Source organism: Anolis sagrei, chromosome 4 (genome assembly GCF_037176765.1).
Source record: "Anolis sagrei isolate rAnoSag1 chromosome 4, rAnoSag1.mat, whole genome shotgun sequence".
NCBI lineage: Eukaryota > Metazoa > Chordata > Lepidosauria > Squamata > Dactyloidae > Anolis > Anolis sagrei.
The window spans coordinates 8,812,227-8,833,230 of NC_090024.1; the positions used below are offsets into that span (position 1 = coordinate 8,812,227).

General features: G+C 44.1%; 1 protein-coding gene across 2 annotated transcripts in view; it reads left to right on the forward strand.

Annotated features, from left to right (window-relative positions):
- The window catches only part of TSNARE1 (t-SNARE domain containing 1), a 565,931-nt gene that overhangs the window by 319,180 nt on the left and 225,747 nt on the right, over positions 1–21,004 (forward strand). The window lies entirely within an intron of this gene.

Sequence of the window (21,004 nt, forward strand, 5' to 3'; positions counted from 1 at the left end):
AATAGACTTGTTGTCATGCTCCCTCCATTTTTTAATTATCAGGGCCTTCATTGAAATACCAGATACTTTTCAATCAGAATACAAGAACAATATGTGCTCCAATAATTCTGGCTGGAATTGACCTATTGAAACACAGATCAAAGTGGTTGATGATGATGATGATGATGATTGTATGTCTTCTGCCATATAATATTTATAGTATTACTAGCTGTCTCCTGCCACGCTTTGCTGTGGCCCAGTCTGGTGATCTGAAAAAATAAAGTAAAGATAATATATATTATTTTGCTTGTGGGTAAGCAGTATTTCTTGTTGTTTCTTTGTCAGTGTTGAAGTAGAGATTGTCTGGTTTGCTTACTCTGGAACATGGAACATATCATTGTCCTTCTGTAGGGGTCCCTTTCAAATCTATGATACTATATCTGGCATATGTGTGTGTGAGTCAATCATATATATGTATCTATCTCTCTGGCTGGATGGCTCTCTGTCAGGGGGGGTTTGGTTATGTTTTCTTGCCCCGGTGAAGGGAGTTGGACTGGGTGGCCTTAAGTATTTTGTGTTGGCCATGGCGGTTCTGTGTGGGAAGTTTGCCCCAATTCTGTCATTCGTGAGGTTCAGAATGCTCTTTGATTGTAGGTGAACTGTGAATCCCAGTGACTACAACTCCCAAATGTCAAGGTCTATTTCCCCCAAACTCCATCTGTGTTCATATTTGGGCATAAGGTGTATTTGTGCCAAGTTTGGTCCAGATTCATCATTGTTTGAGTCCACAGTGCTCTCTGGATGTAAGTGAACTACAACTCCCAAACTCAAGGTCAATGCCCACCAAACCCTTCCAGTACTTTCTGTTGGTCATGGAAGTTTGGTGTACCAAGTTTGGTTCAATTCCATCATTGGTGGTGTTCAGAATGCTCTTTGATTGTAGGTGAACTACAAATCCTAGCAACAATAACTCCCAAATGTAAAGGTCTATTTTCACCAAACTCCACCAGTGTTGACATTTGGGCATATTGCGTATTTGTGCCAAGTTTGGTCCAGATCCATCATTGTTTGAGTCCACAGTGCTCTCTGGATGTAGGTGAACTATAACTCCCAAACTAAGGGTCAATGCCCACCAAACTCTTCCAGTATTTTCTGTTGGTCATGGGAGTTCTGTGTGCCAAGTTTGGTTCAATTCTATTGTTCGTGGAGTAGAGAATACTTTTTGATTGTAGGTGTACTATAAATCCCAGTAACATTTTTAATCAATTACACAAATAATTAAAACTTCAAACACCATCCTGTCCCTGAAATGTCTAGTTCTCTCTGTAAGACACAGGAACCCAAGGTCCGCTTTCTGCATCAAAAGCACATTTTAGAAGCAAATAAGATTTCAGCCGGAGCTTTTGGAGCCTGACACACTTGCCAGTCTGCATCTGTTCTCATTTCTTGATTTCTTTTCTTTATATGGTTTCGCTCATTCCTCTGTAAAGCTAAATAAAACAAGGAAATTGACAGTATAAAACCAATGCTGCTGTTAATGCAGTGTTACTCTTGATTTTATTTTCTCTTGCGCACAATGGTCAGGGAATTCATAAAGCCAGCGCTCGGCGCACCAGTCATTTAAGCGCATTGCGCATCTATTGAGGCAGTAAAGTTAACACTCTATATAACAATAGATTGAATCCGTGTAGGCTCAGAAGTGAGAGAAGAGTCGCAGTTCCATAGAGAGTAGGCACCTGAGATTTTAGATACTTTACTGATAAAAAAATAAATTGCTTTTCCATACCGTACTGATTGTTGTCCTTTTCTGAGATGGCAGATCCCAGTGGGTCTTAGACTAGGACTCCTGGTCAGAAGAGAGTCCATTTTTTTCGTGTCAGGAGCAACTTGAGAAACTGCTTCTGACTTGAGAGAATTGGCCATCTGCAAAGACGTTGCCCAGGGGACGCATGGATGTTTTGATGATTTCTTCCTCATCCTTGTGAGAGGCTTCTCCCATGTCCCCACATGGGTAGCTGGAGCTGACAGAGGGAGCTCATCTGCACTCTCCCCAAATTTGAACTTCTGACCTGTCACTCTTCAGTCCTGCCAACACAAGGGTTTAATGTTCTTAAGAGGGATGGTGAACACTGAACAGATATTGTTGTGTGTTGAAATCAGATTGTGCCAAAGGTTTCGACCCCGAAACTCCCGAATCTTGCTACTTACTCACATCTAGAATCATAGAATCATAGAGTTGGAAGAGACCTCATGGGCCATCCAGTCCAACCTCCTGCCAAGAAGCAGGAATATTGCATTCAAAGCACCCCTGACAGATGGCCATCCAGCCTCTGTTTATAAACCTCCAAAGAAGGCGTCTCCATCACACACCGGGACAGAGAGTTCCACTGCTGAACAGCTCCCACAATCAGGAAGTAATGCTACCACCAAAGGCAGCATTGCCCAAACACGAATCAAGGAACATGAAAGGCACTGCAGACTACTTCAACCAGAGAAGTCAGCCATAGCAGAGCACCTGATGAACCAGCCTGGACACAGCAAATTATTGGAGAACACAGAAATGCTGGACCACTCCAACAACCACCATGTCAGACTACACAGAGAAGCCATTGAAATCCACAAGCATGTGGACAATTTCAACAGAAAGGAGGAGACCATGAAAATGAACAAAATCTGGCTACCAGTATTAAAAAACTCTAAAATTACAACAGCAAAACAGCAGAGAGGAAACAACCAGGCACATCTTAACACCTCTCAACAGAACATTTTCCCAGGCTCAGCCAGGCCTTCAAATGCTAATGAAGGTGGTCAGCTGAAACATTCACACCTAGCTTCAGCAGAGAGCTCTTTGCCCCACCCTGGTCATTCCACAGATATATAAACCCATTGTCCTAATTCCAACAGACCTCACTACCTCTGAGGATGCTTGCCATAGATGCAGGTGAAATGTCAGGAAAAATGCCTCTAGAACATGGCTCTATAGCCCGAAAAAAAAAAAAAAACCTACAAGAACCTAGTGATTCCAGCCATGAAATCCTTCAACAATATAATACCCATCAAGGCTGGTGTCTTTTAAGGGCATGCGTGTGGTTGTCAGAACCAAAATGGAACAGTTTCCTAAATGTGCTCGTACGTGGCTTTGAACTGTTTTAACCTTTCCAGCCATCTCAACCTGCTCCATTGTTTCAGGCATTCCCAGCCTTTTAAATACTCTTGAAGGTTATAAATTTTAAAGCATTTAAATTGATTTTACTTGTACGTTCTCCTGAACTCCCATGATACAGGGCGGGGCATAACTTTTTGAAACAAATAATACTTAAAACAATAAGCTTTCCTCACTTTTTGAGGCTAAGGAAAGCATGTCATTTGGGTGACCATGTGGCTTCTCAGCCTCCGTGATCTCCTCGGTGGCTCTGCTCTCTCCAGGCTGCATTTGCCAGAGCTTTAAATCACGTCCCCTGCCAAAAGGTCATACGGTTACCAGAGAAATAAATGGGAGCCCTCACCCTCCTTGTCATCTCATTTCGATGTGAAATGCAGCATTATTTTAATACCCGCAGAGATGGATTATTGACAGGGAGGGAAATTGTATTCTTCTAAAACCCTCTTTGGCGGCGGCATTTATAACATGATTAAAGGTGAATGCTGCCAGCCATCAGTTCCTCTCTCTGGCTTGCTCATTTCCTCTGCCCCAGAAGCAGCTTTCTAAAAGGGGGTTAGGCTTTATGTCTTCAGGAAACATAAGAGACCAGAGCATAGGTGGAGCAAGTGATTGAACTGCTGGATCTAGCCAAAATCCTAAAGCTGAGTAATGTGGTATAAACTTCTACTGACATGTATTGTCAAAGGCTTTCATGGCCGGAATCACTGGGTTGTTGTAGGTTTTTCCGAACTATATGGCCATGTTCTAGAGGTTTGCTCCTGACACGATAAATAAATAAATAAAATACCTAAAACATTTCCAATTAGGTCACAGAAATGTAATTGCACATAAGGTAACACTATCCAAGCAAGGGCAGATGCATGCACACCCTTATACACCCATTTGCACAGTACTGCCATTCAACACAAAGTCTGCTCAGCACAACCAATGCCCAACCATGTCAGTAGAACTGGGTTGTTGTAGGTTTTTCTGGGCTATATGGCCATGTTCTAGAGGCATTTTCTCCTGACGTTTGGCCTGCATCCATGGCAAGCATCCTCAGAGGTAGTGAGGTCTGTTGGAACTAGGAAAAGTGGGTTTATATATCTGTGGAATGACCAGGGTGAGACAAAGGACTCTTGTCTGCTGGAGCTAGGTGTGAATGTTTCAACTGACCACCTTAATTAGCATTTGATGGCTTGGCAGTGCCTGGGGGAATCTTTTGTTGAGAGGTGATATTAAAAATCTCTAAAATTACAACAACAAAACAACAGAGAGTAAACAATCAGGCACATCTAATCACCTCTCAACAAAAGATTCCCCCAGTCACTGCCAAGCCATCAAATGCTAATTAAGGTGGTCAGTTGAAACATTCACACCTAGCTCCAGCAGACAAGAGTCCTTTGCCCCACCCTGGTCATTCCACAGATATATAAACTCATTTTTCTTCCTTCCAACAGACCTCACTACCTCTGAGGATGCTTGCCATAGATACAGGCCAAACGTTAAGAGAAAATGCCTCTAGAATATGGCCATATAGCCCAGAAAAACCTACAACAACCCAGTTCTACTGACATGGTTGGGCATTGGTTGAGGTGGGCAGACTTTGTGTTGAATGGCAGTACTGTGCAAATGGGTGCATAAGGGTGTGCATGCATCTGCCCTTGCTTGCATAGTGTTACCTTATGTGCAATTACATTTCTGTGACCTAATTGGAAATGTTTTAGGTATTTATTTATTTATTTATCATGTCAGTAGCAAAACAAACAGTTGTATTGCATTTTTAAACTAACAAACAAAACACAAAGTTTGCAAACTTGGTAGTTGATTAAATGTCCTTTGACCAGTAGCTGGCCACTTGGAGTGCCTCTGGTGTTACTATAAGAAGGTCCTCCATTGTGCATGTAGCAGGGCTCAGGTTGCATTGCAACAGATGGTCTGTGGTTTGCTGTTCTCCATACTCGCATGTTGTGGATTCCACTTTGTGGCCCCATTTCTTAAGATTGGCTCTGCATCTCGTGGTGCCAGAGCGCCTTCCAAGTCACCCAGTTTTCTGTGTGCCCAGGAAGGAGTCTCTCATTTGGTGTCAGCCATTGATTGAGGTTCTGGGTTTGAGCCTGCCACTTTTGGACTCTCGCTTGCTGGGGTGTTCCAGCGAGTGTCTCTGTAGATCTTAGAAAACTATTTCTTGATTTAAGTCGTTAATGTGCTGGCTGATACCCAAACAAGGGATGAGCTGGAGATGTCTCTGCCTTGGTCCTTTATGATGCCATAAAACCTTCCAGCAGTGTGCAGAAGAATGAGGAAGTACTCCATCAAAAGAGTCAGTGTCACAAGTGTACGGTGAAGCGGCAGCTCCCCCTGTGGCCAGAATCAGGCATACCCTCATGAAGCTGGAAAAGCTGGAATATTAAATTGCCTCTATGTCTGTCTATACATGTTGTATGACTAAATGGCATTGAATGTTTGCCATGTATATGTGCATTGTAATCCGCCCTGAATCCCCTGCAGGGTGAGAAGGGCGGAAGAGAAATACTGTAAATAAATTAATAAATAGTCAAGGAGCTCTTGCTCTTAAGAAACTATAAATTCCAGATTTCCATAGGATGGAACCAAAGCAGTTACAGTGAAGCCATAGTGCTGCAATTGTGTAGTGTGAAAATGGCCTGGAAGCAAAAAGTCTGGATCCCCATTTATTTCTCTCTGTATAACTTCCTTCAGTATTCTGAATTACCATGTTTTCAATTCCATATCGGCGATATCTTGAAATGCTTCCTTGCCATTCATTCTTGCCTTCTATTTTTCCATCCTTGGCTTCCTCCTTTCTGGCTCCCAGAGCACTTCCTCTCACTGACATAAACTTGCCCCAGAGATCTAAGCCTTGGCAGATTCCTTTTTTAATCACCATTTAACTTGTTAAAAGACAATATCATCAGAGGTAAAGTTCTCCAACCTCTTGAGAGCTCCCTGGGCACTGCTTTAATTTCAGAATTAATGGCAGGCAAGAGAGATGAGCAGAGGAAGAAGCATCAGGCACTGGAGGCCCATCCTTTCCCTTCAGCTTTCAAGGATTTCTCTGCAAATTTGGGAACTTAACAGAGTGATGGGAATATCCACACTTGAGTGCAATGTGCAAAGGAAATTGAAAATGACTCCTTATTTTGGAAATTAAAGGTAATGTAAAACATCTTTCTGGATAGGAATGCAGTGTGCGTGGCTCTGTGGCAAAAGATGTGCATTCCTTTCAAGGGGGCCCTAAGATTTTATTTATTATTATTTATTTATTTCGGTTTCTTCTACCCCGCCCTTCTCACCCCGGAGGGGACTCAGAGCGGCTTACAAAGGCACAATTCGATGCCGACATCACATAACAGTAGTATAAAACAATCTAGCAGCAATTAACAGTTAAGAAACAGTTTCTGCATATAACAATAAAACCAATAAAGCCGATAAAACCACTAAAAACCAATTGCACCTCATTAACGGTCAGAGTTCGCCATCTCATAGTCCAGTTTCCAATTCCACTTTGTCAGTCCTGTCAGTCCTAATTGTCTGATTGTCCTTATCTAGTTGTCAGATTGCCCAAAGGCCTGGTCCCACAACCATGTCTTTACTTTCCTCCTGAAGGAGAGGAGGGAAGTTGATGACCTAATTTCCCCCAGGAGTGAGTTCCACAGGTGAGGAGCCACCACTGAGAAGGCCCTGCTCCTCGTCCCCACCAACCTTACTTGTGATAGTGGTGGGGTCGAAAGCAGCCCCCCCCCCCCCCCGATGATCTCAAACTCCGGGGTGGGACGTAGAGGGAGATGCGTTCGGACAGGTATGCTGGACCGGAACGTATAGGGTTTTGTAGGTCAAAACCAGCACTTTGAATTGTGCTCGGATCTGGACCGGCAGCCAGTGGAGCTGACACAACAGGGGGGTGGTGTGCTCCCTGTATGATGCTCCGGTGAGTAATCCGGCTGCCGCTCGCTGGACCAGTTGAAGTTTGCGAACAGTCTTCAAGGGCAATCCCATGTAGAGTGTGTTGCAGTAGTCTATTCGGGATGTAACAAGAGCGTGGAACACTGTGGCCAGATCAGACTTCCCAAGGTACGGGAAGTCTTATCCAAGGATGGTTGGTAAATATGCCAAAACAGGAACAGTGCAGCCACACTTGATTTTAATGCTGCCCCTCACACAGTTGCTCTCTACTGAATGAGAGTGTTCCTAGCGTGGACTAGGAATCATAGAATCATAGAATAGAATTATAAAATAATATTTCATAATAATAATAATTGAAAAGTCAACGACAGATCCCAAATGTAGACTCTGCAAGGAAGCAGATGAAACAATAGATCACATCCTCAGCTGCTGCAAGAAGATCACACAGACAGACTACAAGCAGAGGCATAACACTGTTGTTCAGATGATTCATTGGAACCTGTGCCACAAATCCCATCTGTGTTCAACAAAGAACTGGTGGGATCACAAGCCTGAAAAAGTTACAGAAAATGAACACATCAAACTCCTCTGGGACTTCCAAATTCAGACAGAGTTTGGGAGCACAATACTCCTGACCTCATGATCGTGTTAAAAAAAACAAAGTATTGATTAGGTTCTTGTGGGTTTTTTTGGGCTATAGAGCCATGTTCTAGAGGCATTTCTCCGGACGTTTCGCCTGCATCTATGGCAAGCATCCTCAGAGGTTGTGAGGATGCTTGCCATAGATGCAGGCGAAACGTCAGGAGAAATGCCTCTAGAACATGGCTCTATAGCCCAAAAAAACCCACAAGAACCTAGTGATTCCAGCCATGAAAGCCTTCGACAAAGTATTGATTGTTAATGTATTACTGTTAATGTTTATTGCTTATTTTCTGTTATGAGTTTTATTTTATTGTTTTGTATTACTTGTTGTTATTGTTTTTATTATTGATGTATTGTGGGCTCAGCCTCATGTAAGCCGCACCGAGTCCCTTGGGGAGATGGTAGCGGGGTATAAATAAAGTATTATTATTATTATTATTATTATTAACTATGTGATAAATATATCTTAGGATTGCTATAGATCAGAATGACTCTTGAAGGCAGACAACAATACACTTATCTATGTTTTGTTTTTGTTGTTGTTTTCTCATTTAATGAAAATATTTCAATAAATGTTCATTTTACTGATAGTTTTATGATATTTTAACTTTTGTGTGATGTCTCCTTTTGGCTGCCTCTCAGTCAACTCTTCTAAGTTGTCTTGGAACTCAGGGATGGGAGAAAAGCTGGACAGGAGTAAGATAAATAAATAAATGCATGAATTTTGAAATATCTTTGGCTGCAGGTCTCTGCTGAGAGATGATTCACAATGAACCCATTTTCTGAATTGCTACTTGGACAGCACTTTTGCCTTTCCCATTATTCACCACAGCTCTATTTTCAGTTTCCTCCTCAATCTAATATCTCCTTTCCCACAACTCCCTCTGGTTCTTCTGTGCGGAGCAGTGTTCAAGATAAGATTCCAGGACAAAGAACAATTAAAACTCTTCTCTGACATATGTTTCTCCCCTTTTTTTAATAGCACACAAAGCAATCTCTTACATTTCTGCCCGTAACCATCCTATTAATGCTTAAATTGCTCTTATTGACATAATGATACCTTTTTTGGGTGAAGCTAACGATGTAAATATGCTTGAGGAACAGCCAGGGAAGGGAGATAAGAATATTTCGGCGCCCAAGGGATGTGCGCGAGATGCGGAATAATAGGAGAGCATTATGCATTTGGCTCATCAACAATTTTTCAAAAAGAGATTTCAAAACTGGAACAGCTTTCAGCATATTGAGTTTGGAGCTGGGAAACAAATTGGAAGTAGCAGGCAGAATATCCTCCGTGGTTTCTTATTAGCAATGTTTTCTGTTGCAATCAGCTAAATGAAACTAGGTTTGATTAGAGAGGAGGGACATGGCAGAGAGAAGAGGCCGCTGAGAAGGACTCTGCAACTCGATAGTGTGGAGAAGTGGTTCAGGGATTGGAAATGCTACATAATACCTCCCAGGTAGCATGGAGAAGTCTTCTCTTCTCTTTGTGCATTGTCTAGCCTAAAAGGGGGAAATAGAAGGGAAACAACTACAGTATCGCTGTTCTTCCACAGTCACAGGTTTTGCTTTGACCGATTTAATATTGATGGTTTTAATCAATCACTAGGAATTTCTAGATCATCTTTTGTGCCCCGATGGCCAGGCTTCATTGGAAGTTGACTGTAGTCATATTGGAGGACATAGAGATTTCTAGAGAAAAAAATATCTAGGAATCTATAGATCCTGAAGTACAATTCTGTGGTCAACTTATGGAGAATGTTGACCATAGAGTCATTCTGTAGGATCTAGATTCCTGGGGGAGGGGGGAGGGGGTGGGGGGATATTGAGAATGAAGAGGGTGCCAGGAGGACGGTTCCTTCATCTCCTGCATATGTCATCAGTGGGGAACCCCTCCCCGCAGCACCAACTGCCGCTCTGGGCGAGAGTGAAGAGAGAGGGTGCTAGGAGGACAGTTCCATCTTGTCTCCTGCATATGTCATCAGTTGGGGACCCCTCCCCCCAGCAACAATTGCTCCTCTGGGCCAGAGTGAAGAGAGAGGGTGCTAGGAGGACAGTTCCATCTTGTCTCCTGCATATGTCACCAGTTGGGGACCCCTCCCCCCAGCAACAATTGCTCCTCTGGGCCAGAGTGAAGAGAGAGGGTGCTAGGAGGACAGTTCCATCTTGTCTCCTGCATATGTCACCAGTTGGGGACCCCTCCCCCCAGCAACAATTGCTCCTCTGGGCCAGAGTGAAGAGAGAGGGTGCTAAGAGGACAGTTCCATCTTGTCTCCTGCATATGTCACCAGTTGGGGACCCCTCCCCCCAGCAACAATTGCTCCTCTGGGCCACAGTGAAGAGAGAGGGTGCTAGGAGGACAGTTCCATCTTGTCTCCTGCATATGTCACCAGTTGGGGACCCCTCTCCCCAACAACAATTGCTCCTCTGGGCCAGAGTGAAGAGAGAGGGTGCTAGGAGGACAGTTCCGTCTTGTCTCCTGCATATGTCATCAGTTGGGGACCCCTCCCTCCAGCAACAATTGCTCCTCTGGGCCAGAGTGAAGAGAGAGGGTGCTAGGAGGACAGTTCCATCTTGTCTCCTGCATATGTCACCAGTTGGGGACTCCTTCCCCCAGCACCAACTGCCGCTCTGGGCCAGTTGGTGCTGGGGGAAGTGAAGAGAGAGGGGGACAGGGGACAGTTCCATCTTGTCTCCTGCATATGTCACCAGTTGGGGACTCCTTCCCCCAGCACCAACTGCCGCTCTGGGCCAGTTGGTGCTGGGGGAAGTGAAGAGAGAGGGGGACAGGGGACACTTCCATCTTGTCTCCTGCATATGTCATCAGTGGGGAACCCCTTCCCCCAGCACCAACTGCAGCTCTGGGCCAGAGTGAAGAGAGAGGGGGCTAGGAGGACAGTTCCATCTTGTCTCTTGCATATATTGTAAATCAATCAATCAATAAATATTGCTAGGAATCTTTAGATTCAATCTTTAGAAGAAACAAATGCGGTCATCACTAATAGTCAACATGGATTTATCAAAAACAAGTCATGCCAGACTAATCTGATCTCTTTTTTCGATAGAGTTACAAGCTGGGTAGATGTGGGGAATGCCGTGGATGTAGTGTACCTGGATTTCAGTAAGACCTTCGACAAGGTCCCCCATGACCTTCTGGCAAGGAAACTAATCCAATGTGGGCTAGGCAAAACTACGGTGAGGTGGATCTGGAATTGGTTAAGTGGACGAACCCAGAGGTTCCTCTTCATCCTGGAAAGAAGTGACGAGCGGAGTGCTGCAGGGTTCCGTCCTGGGCCCGGTCCTGTTCAACATCTTTATTAATGACTTAGATGAATGGTTAGAAGGCAGGATCATCAGGTTTGCAGACAACACCAAATTGGGAGGGAGAGCCAAGACTCCAGAGGACAGGTGCAGGATTCAAAACAATCTTGACAGATTAGAGAGGTGGGCCAAAACTAACAAAATGAAGTTCAACAGGGACAAATGCAAGATACTCCACTTAGGCAGAAAAAACGAAATGCAAAGATACAGAATGGGAGATGCCTGGCTTGAGAGCAGTACGTGTGAAAAAGATCTTGGAGTCCTCGTGGACAACAAGTTAAACATGAGCCAACAATGTGATGTGGCGGCAAAAAAAGCCAATGGGATTTTGGTCTGCATCAATAGGAGCATAGTGACTAGATCTAGGGAAGTAATGCTACCCATGCTCTATTCCGCATTGGTTAGACCACACCTGGAATATTGTGTCCAATTCTGGGCACCACAATTCAAGAGAGATATTGACAAGCTGGAATGTGTCCAGAGGAGGGCAACTTAAATGATCAAGGGTCTGGAGAACAAGCCCTATGAGGAGTGGCTTAAGCGGCTGGGCATGTTTAGCCTGGAGAAGGCTGAGAGGAGATATGATAACCATGTATAAATATGTGAGAGGAAGCCACAGGGAGGAGGGAGCAAGCTTGTTTACTGCTTCTCTGGAGACTAGGACGCAGAACAATGGCTTCAAACTACAAGAGAGGAGATTCCATCTGAACATGAGGAAGAACTTCCTGTCTGTGAGAGCCGTTCAGCAGTGGAACTCACTGCCCTGGAATGTGGTGGAGGCTCCTTCTTTAGAAGCTTTTAAACAGGCTGCATGGCCATCTGTCAGGGGTGATTGGAATGCAATATTCCTGCTTCTTGGAAGGGGGTTGGACTGGATGGCCCATGAGGTCTCTTCCAACTCTTTGCTTCTATGATTCTATAGATCCTGTATTGTAATTCTGTGGTATATATTTTAGTGCTATTGTGTCCAAAACCAGCATTTTCCAATCTGGAAAATACAGCCAGATTGAAGTCCCTTTGGCTGCCAATTGGGGAAGAAAAAATAATGTTTCTCATCCTCTCAAAAGTATTGAGTGAAGCTGTCATGCAGAAGTGTGATGGGATCCTCGTTCCGATTGTCATGGCCTCACCTGCTGGGAGGAAGGGATGTGATTGTCACTGCAAGGTCTTACTCAGTACGAAGCCATTATGGATCTGTGACTTTAGGTTAGGAATCTATAACTGCTAAAAAGAATGCCGGGCAGTAATTATACTTATTTATTAATAATAAGATAATTGTATTTGTGCAATTGTGGAATAATACAACTGTACAATTACATTATCAATAATAAATCCAACCATGAATATTATAATTGCATCATGAATAATACAACTGAATAATACAATTAGAATGTACAATTGAACAATAATGCAATTGTAGAACTGTATTATTATGAATATTAATTCACTGCATTATTAATGTTATGATTCAAAACAGACCTACAAAATGCCTGAGGATCATGAGAGCAAAGTTGTACTGCTTGGAATGTGCCATGTTATCTGATGATGCCTCACGGATACCTAGATTCTTGGATAGAATTTGAAATCATTTATGGTTCAAAACACCTGGTGAACCATGAAAGTATTTTAGAAATGGATGCATCTCCAGGAATATACCTGTGAAGATGGTGGGAATGAGAGAACTGATTCTGCTGTATATATCAGGGTCCAAAGGACAGCATGTTGTAAGATGATGCTGACTTTGTCCCCCTGAAGATGCAGGTTCACAGCTTGGAAGTGATCCTGGATTCATCGCTGAGCCTGGAACCCCAGGTTTCGGCGGTGGCCAGGGGAGCTTTTACACAGTTAAAACTCATGCATCATCTGTGCCCATACCTTGGGAAGCCTGATCTGGCCATGGTCGTCCACACTCTGGTTACATCCTGAATAGATTACTGCAACACGCTCTACATGGGGCTGCCCTTGTAGACGGTTTGGAAACTTCAACTAGTCCAACGGGCGGCAGCCAGATTACTAACTGGGGCAGCATACAGGGAGCATACCACCCCCTTGTTGTGCCAGCTCCACTGGTTGCCAGTCCATCTCTGAGCCCAATTCAAAGTGCTGGTTTTGACCTACAAAGCTCTATACATCCCGAATAGATTACTGCAATGCGCTCTACATGGGGCTGCCTTTGAAGACAGTTCGGAAACTTCAGCTAGTCCAACGGGCGGCAGCCAGATTACTAACTGAGGCAGCATACAGGGAGCATACCACCCCCTTGTTGTGCCAGCTCCACTGGTTGCCAGTCCATCTCTGAGCCCAATTCAAAGTGCTGGTTTTAACGTACAAAGCTCTATACATCCCGAATAGATTACTGCAATGCGCTCTACATGGGGCTGCCTTCGAAGACGGTTCGGAAACTTCAGCTAGTCCAACAGGCGGCAGCCAGATTACTAACTGGGGCGACATACAGGGAGCATACCACCCCCCTGTTGTGCCAGCTCCACTGGTTGCCAGTCCATCTCTGAGCCCAATTCAAAGTGCTGGTTTTAACCTACAAAGCTCTATACATCCCGAATAGATTACTGAAACGCACTCTACATGGGGCTGCCTTCGAAGATGGTTTGGAAACTTCAGCTAGTCCAACGGGCCGCAGCCAGATTACTAACTGGGGCGGCATACAGGGAGCATACCACCCCCTTGTTGTGCCAGCTCCACTGGTTGCCAGTCCATCTCTGAGCCCAATTCAAAGTGCTGGTTTTGACCTACAAAGCTCTATACATCCCGAATAGATTACTGCAACGCGCTCTACATGGGGCTGCCTTCGAAGATGGTTCGGAAACTTCAGCTAGTCCAACGGGCGGCAGCCAGATTACTAACTGGGGCGACATACAGGGAGCATACCACCCCCCTGTTGTGCCAGCTCCACTGGTTGCCAGTCCATCTCTGAGCCCAATTCAAAGTGCTGGTTTTAACCTACAAAGCTCTATACATCCCGAATAGATTACTGAAACGCACTCTACATGGGGCTGCCTTCGAAGATGGTTTGGAAACTTCAGCTAGTCCAACGGGCCGCAGCCAGATTACTAACTGGGGCGGCATACAGGGAGCATACCACCCCCTTGTTGTGCCAGCTCCACTGGTTGCCAGTCCATCTCTGAGCCCAATTCAAAGTGCTGGTTTTGACCTACAAAGCTCTATACATCCCGAATAGATTACTGCAACGCGCTCTACATGGGGCTGCCTTCGAAGATGGTTCGGAAACTTCAGCTAGTCCAACGGGCGGCAGCCAGATTACTAACTGGGGCGACATACAGGGAGCATACCACCCCCCTGTTGTGCCAGCTCCACTGGTTGCCAGTCCATCTCTGAGCCCAATTCAAAGTGCTGGTTTTAACCTACAAAGCTCTATACATCCCGAATAGATTACTGAAACGCACTCTACATGGGGCTGCCTTCGAAGATGGTTTGGAAACTTCAGCTAGTCCAACGGGCCGCAGCCAGATTACTAACTGGGGCGGCATACAGGGAGCATACCACCCCCTTGTTGTGCCAGCTCCACTGGTTGCCAGTCCATCTCTGAGCCCAATTCAAAGTGCTGGTTTTGACCTACAAAGCTCTATACATCCCGAATAGATTACTGCAACGCGCTCTACATGGGGCTGCCTTCGAAGATGGTTCGGAAACTTCAGCTAGTCCAACGGGCGGCAGCCAGATTACTAACTGGGGCGACATACAGGGAGTATACCACCCCCCTGTTGTGCCAGCTCCACTGGTTGCCATTCCATCTCCGAGCCCAATTCAAAGTGCTGGTTTTGACTGATAAAGCTGTATACACTTCTTGCCCAGCTTATGCATCCACCCCTATGTCCCATCTCATAATCTAAAATCATCCAGGGAGGCACTGCTCTCTCTCCCGTCAATTGCACAAATGCGTCTGGCGGGGATGAGAGACAGGGCCTTCTCAGTGGTGGCCCCTCGCCTATGGAACACACTCCCGAATGAGGTAAGATCTGCTCCCTCCCTCCTGGCTAAAATCATGGCTTTGGGACCAGGCCTTCGGACAGTAGATGTTTGTAGAGTTTAAAGGACATGGACTAGAATGACAATACGATTGGCGAGACTGTTTTTATTATTTATTGTTTTAATGATTGCTTATGTACTGTCTAGTTATGATTTATGCTTAATTGTGGTTTTATTATTGTGGTTGTTATGGATTGGCATCGTGTCAGTGCCCAGTGTACGCCATTGACGTTTTGTCAGTTATGTGTAAATTGATGTATTGTCGAAGGCTTTCATGGCTGGAATCACTCAGTTCTTGTGGGTTTTTTCGGGCTATATGGCCATGTTCTAGAGGCATTTCTCCTGACGTTTCGCCTGCATCTATGGCAAGCATCCTCAGAGGTGAGGTAAATCGCTTTGAGTCCCCCGAGGGGTGAGAAAAGCGGTATAGAAATACTGCAAATAAATAAATAATAAACAGGCTCATATAGGTAGTTATAATTTGCCAGGTAGCCTGGACCTGAGCTGTATCAGAATTGATAGATCTTGACCAGAACTTTGAATTGTGTCCAGAAATAAAATGGCAGCCAGTGGAGCTATAGCAAGGGATTAGTATGGTATTATTAAAATTGGTCTCATAACTCATAAGATATTAAAATGGGTCTCATAACTGGAGACCATCATAGGAATGTTCTCCAGTTATACTGAGCAGATGGGAACATTGAAGGTTTATCTCCTCAGTGGACAATGTTTACTGGACATAACACATGTGTCCTGCCTTTCTCAAAAAATAGGAACCCTTTACTGAGCAGAAAGCATTTTTGTGTAATAAAGAAGTAAATAAAATTCCTGCATAAGTTCTTTTTATTGCAATTTCCAGTGTGATAGGATATATCAGATTACGGAAAAAACATTTAGACAAAGAATGACATTGGGCATACAGATATACAGATTCTATGTAGAGAGTGCCTTGGACTGCGCGAAGATCCAACCAGTCCATCCTCGAGGAAATAAAGCCCGACTGCTCATTGGAGGGAAGGATACTAGAGACAAAGTTGAAGTACTTTGGCCACATCATGTGGAGACAGCAAAGCCTGGAGAAGGGAATGATGCTGGGGAAAGTGGAAGGCAAAAGGAAGAGGGGCCGACCAAGGGCAAGATGGATGGATGGCATCCTTGAAGTGACTTGACTGACCTTGAAGGAGCTGGGGGTGGTGACGGCCGACAGGGAGCTCTGGCGTGGGCTGGTTCATGAGGTCACGAAGAGTCGGAGACGACTGAACGAATGAACAACAACAACAACAACATTGGATTCACAATTACATGGCTAAAAACAAAGGAGAATTACATTTTTCACTCAACATTCACATCACATATACATTCACTCATCCTCATGCACCCAAATATTATTATATCCTTTTCTCCCTCCTTGGAGAAGCACCTGTTAGGCCAGACCCTGATTTCCTGCAGCCTGCCAAAGCACAGTTCCAAAACTTCCATAACTTCAAAACTTCTAAGCACAATGCCAAGGACCAGATCTCTGTTATCCATTGAGCAGAACCTGACTCCCTGCACAAAATCTAAGACTTCAAAAGTGCTCTTCTTCCTCTTCCCTTGAGAAAGAAGCCTCAAAGTGACCAGACTGCTCCCTTGCAAATCTGCCACTCTCCAAATACACCATCTCTGTCCTTCCCATGGAGCAGAGCATGATGCGTGAACCAGACTCCTCAGGTCTCTCACAATTTGAGCATTATTAGACTGAGTCTTTAATAGGAATATTCTGCTGATGTCCCAAAGTTGTAAATTAATGATAAACATTTTTTATCCTGGCTCCATCTCAGTTTCCTGGCCAGATGTTGACTCTTCTTGATTGGTGTTGACAAACACGAAGTGCGTGTTGACTTCTTTCTTAACATAAGGAATGCTGCAAACATTTCCTTAACTTGAAAGAACTATTGTCACAGGAGAGAATGCCTCTAGAACATGGCCAAATAGCCCGAAACCTATTGTCACAGTTCTTATCAGAGTTACTTTTCAGTTCTTATTAGCAACTTTTAATTACAGTCCAGCAAGCAGGTAGTTAGTTATTGCAGGCCTTGGTCTTTTACTGGTGTTTCCAAAATTATTAACTCCATCCATAAATCCTTCCATTCAACTCATTCATTCCCACACATCATTAAATCCATATTTATCAAATCTGCAATGATATTTTGGTGACATTTTTGTGTAATAAATAAGTAAATAAATTCCCTGTTTGGTAGAAAAAGCTCCCATCTTTCCATTCAAAATCATCTCCTAGAACATTGAGGGATGTGCAGATACATGAAGAAGATGGCACAAACACCTTGCTGCTGTATCATTCCTTCCAGTGGAGTTTCTCACATGTCAGGAAACCCTTTCCTTTTTTGTGGGGAAATGAATCTTCTTTTCCACACTTCCTCTTTCAAAGAGGTAGCATCAGAGGGTGTTGTTGCTCTTCCATCCTCCTTCGTTTCAGAGGAAATGTTTATGAGAAGGATGCTCCCTCCATTCAGGGAGGGGAATAATTCATGCAAGCAATCAGCCCCAGGTTAACTGGAGAATGAGAGAGTCCTCCTCTCCGATGTAGCACAAGCTCTGGACCATCCATCAAATAATCAATTACCATGTCCATTAGTAGCCTTTAACCGCACATTAGAAGAATTTACCAGGCACTCTGATATCCAGGTCATCACCCCTCAGGATGAGTACAGACAGGAGGAATCTATCAAAGTTTTGATGTCCTGTGATTTTCAAGTCAGCAAACAGGCTCTGAAAAAGCAGACATTGTCTCTTGTCTTCTTGGGTGGCTATTTCTAAGGCATTTGAGAATAGAAACATTGTAGGAGTGGGTTGTTGTAGGTTTTTTGGGCTGTATGGCCATGTTCTAGAAACATTCTCTTCTAATGTGTCACCTGCATCTATGGCAGGCATCTTCAGAGGTTGTGAGGTCACAACCTCTGAGACCTCACAACTTCTGAGGATGCCTGCCGTAGATGCAGGCAAAATGTCAGGAGAGAATGTTTCTAGAATTTGGCCATACAGCCCGAAAAACCTACAACAACCTAGTGATTCTGGCCATGAAGCCTTCGAGAATACATTGTAGGAGTGTTCTCCAGCCATAACTGCGCAGATATGAAAGTTGAGGGTCCCTCTTTCCATTTTGAGGGGCTGAAATCCTTCATCAGGCAACACACATCTGGCATGTAGTCATACATCCCCAGCTTCTGATACTTCCTTCAGAAATCCAACTTTCAAGTGATACTGCCATGCCTTTGATGCCACCATTTCCTTTTGTTAGACAAGTAGATCAGTGGAGATACTTCCAACTGTATTCCTATAGTTGTGTGTGCCACATCCAGGGAAACCTTCATAATGTTTTTGGGAAGTCCCTCCAGAAGAAGTCATTGCATCACATCCACCTACAGGGAAAACCCTAAAATCATGTAATCATAAAGTTAGAAGAAACCACAAGGGCCAACCAGTCCAACCCTCTGCCCTGTAGGAACATTCCTTCACTCTCCAATAACATGTAAATTGCTATGTTGAGTTTCTATCCCTGCAGCAACCCCCAAAAAGTATTACCATAGTTGTCCCAATCTGAAAAACTGAACCAGTTTTCAGAGTGTTCCAGAGATCAAAAACCACAGCAAGAAACTGTATCTGGCATCAAATAATCCATGGTTGATAAGCCATGAATCAGAACAGAGTCCATGCAGTCAAGGTAGAAAAATCAGTAATCAGTACAAGACTCATAAATCAGTAGTTTTACAACAACCCAACTAAGAGGTAAACCGAACATTTGCTTCCAGTAGTTCGAGTGGAAGAGACTCCCTGCTCATAACTCCAGCCAGCTCAATAACACCCACAACCCAGATCATATTTAAAACATGTTTATTGTGAAGGACCAGGCAGGGTAAAGGACCTTCAAATTATACAGCACTGCTGGTCACAGCTGAACTCCAGCTAGAGTGCTCAAGGGCCAAAGCTTCCTAGTTCTCGGTGTCAAAGCCACAGTTTTTAAGGTTGGCTTTGAGCCCATCTTTAAATCTCTTTTCCTGTCCTCCAACATTTCATTTTCCATTCTTGAGTTCAGAGTAGAGCAACTGCTTTGGGAGACGGTGGTTGGGCATTCAGACAACGTGGCCAGTCCAATGGAGTTGATGGCAGAGGACCATCGCTTCAGTGCTGGTGGTCTTTGCTTCTTCCAGCATGCTGACATTTGTCCGCCTGTCTTCCCAAGAGATTTGCAGGATTTTCCAGAGGCAGCGCTGATGGAATTGTTCCAGGAGTTGCATGTGACGTCTGTAGATAGTCCACATTTCACAGGGGTATAGCAGGGTTGGGGGACAATAGTTTTATAAACAAATCCCTGGGCCTCCCTATAAATGTTCCAGTCCTCAAACACTCTGTGCTTCATTCGGAAAAATGCTGCACTCACAGAGCTCAGGAGGTGCTGTATTTCAGTGTCATTGTTGACTTTTGTGGAGAGGTGGCCGCCAAGGTAGAGGAAATGCTAAACATTTTCTATTGTTACACCATTAAGCTGTCTTTCTGGCATTGGAGAGGGATTGGCTGATGCCTGCTGGAAGAGCACTTTGGTTTTCTCAATGTTCAATGAGAGGTCAAGCTTCTTGTATTCTTCTGCGAAGGTGTTCAGAGTGGCCTGTAGGTCTTCTTCTGAATGTGCATGGACAACATTGTCATCAGCATATTGGAGTTCTATAACTGATGTTGTTGTAACCTTGGTTTTGGCTTTCAGTCTGCTGAGGTTAAACAGCTTGTCATCTGTCACTAGCTGACAAAATGGCTGCCTGGCTTTTGCCTTTTAAAAAAAATTCCACAGCCATCCCTGACACACCAGCCCTGCATAGTAAGCAAGTTCATTACATATATCATAGCTGTATACACATCGGGTTGTTGTAGGTTTTTCCGGGCTATATGGCCATGTTCTGGAGGCAATTTTTCTCCTGACATTTCGCCTGCATCTATGGCAAGCATCCTCAGAGGTAGTGAGGTCTGTTGGAAGTAGGAAAAATGGGTTTATATATCTGTGGAATGACCACGGTAATGTTTCAGCTGATCACCCTGATTTGCATTCAATGGCCTGGGAGCGCCTGGGGGGAATCTCTTGTTGAGAGTGAATTGATGTGCCTGATTGTTTACTCTCTGTTGTTTTGCTGTTGTAATTTTTGAGTTTTTTAATACTGGCAGCCAGATTTTGTTCATTTTCATGGTTTCCTCCTTTCTGTTGAAATTGTCCACATGCTTGTGGATTTCAATGGCTTCTCTTTGTAGCCTGACATGGTGGTTGTGAGAGTGGTCCAGCACTTCTGTGTTCTCAAATAATATGTTCTCAAATAATATGTATACACATCATTTCTCAGTGTGGTGCAGGGTCTGCTGAAGATGGTAAAGAAATAACTTTTATTGGGTGATGAGCCGTGTTTTTTTTTTTCTCCCCAGCATTCAAATCATCTATCAATTTATGAGGGCCTATGAATTCTGTAGGATTTCCGCAAACAAGACATCTTCAGAAGTGTTTTTGCCAGTTTCTCTCTCTCTGAGTTTATAGAACCTAGTATGTGTTGATTGTCCTTTATCTAAGGATTAACCGAAGCTGACCCTACTTTTCTTCCAAAATCAGATTTGGTGCCTTTAGTGTATCTAGGTGTACAGCTTCTCTATGAAGTTTCAAAGGTAGCTGGCAGGTAGGTGCATTTCAGAAGAGTGGTGAGTCATCTCTGGATTTCAGACTGATTTTGAAAAGAACCATCCAAGATGTGGTATCCCCAAAATAAGTTTAGTACTTTGGATAGCTCCTTAGACATTCAGTCTGAAATCTGGAGCAGACTCACTCTTTCTACTGGCATCCCAGCCAGCAGCTTCTGCTGCATCCATACATGCTTATGCAAGAGACAACCATGCAATGTTCACTTTAACTTTCCTAGTTTGGATTCCTATCCACCATATGTAAGGCTGAAAGCTCTATGGTAT